Source organism: Arachis duranensis, chromosome 4 (genome assembly GCF_000817695.3).
Source record: "Arachis duranensis cultivar V14167 chromosome 4, aradu.V14167.gnm2.J7QH, whole genome shotgun sequence".
Classification (NCBI taxonomy): Eukaryota; Viridiplantae; Streptophyta; class Magnoliopsida; order Fabales; family Fabaceae; genus Arachis; species Arachis duranensis.
The window spans coordinates 37,556,257-37,556,525 of NC_029775.3; positions in this window are offsets into that span (position 1 = coordinate 37,556,257).

Consider the following 269-nt stretch of genomic DNA (forward strand, 5'->3'; position numbering starts at 1 on the left):
AGAGAAAGAGTGGTGGGGTAGGTGGGGATCCTGTGGGGTCCACAAATCCTGAGGTGTCAAGGAAAAGTCATCCCTGCACCAAATGGCATGCAAAAATACGTTTTGTGCCAATTCTGGCGTTAAACGCCAGGCTGGTGCCCATTTCTGGCGTTTAACGCCAGCTTCTTGCCCTTTTCTGGCGTTTAACGCCAGTCTGGTGCCCCTTTCTAGCGTTAAAGGCCCATAATGGTGCCAGACTGGGCGTTAAACGCCCAACAGCTAGCCTCACG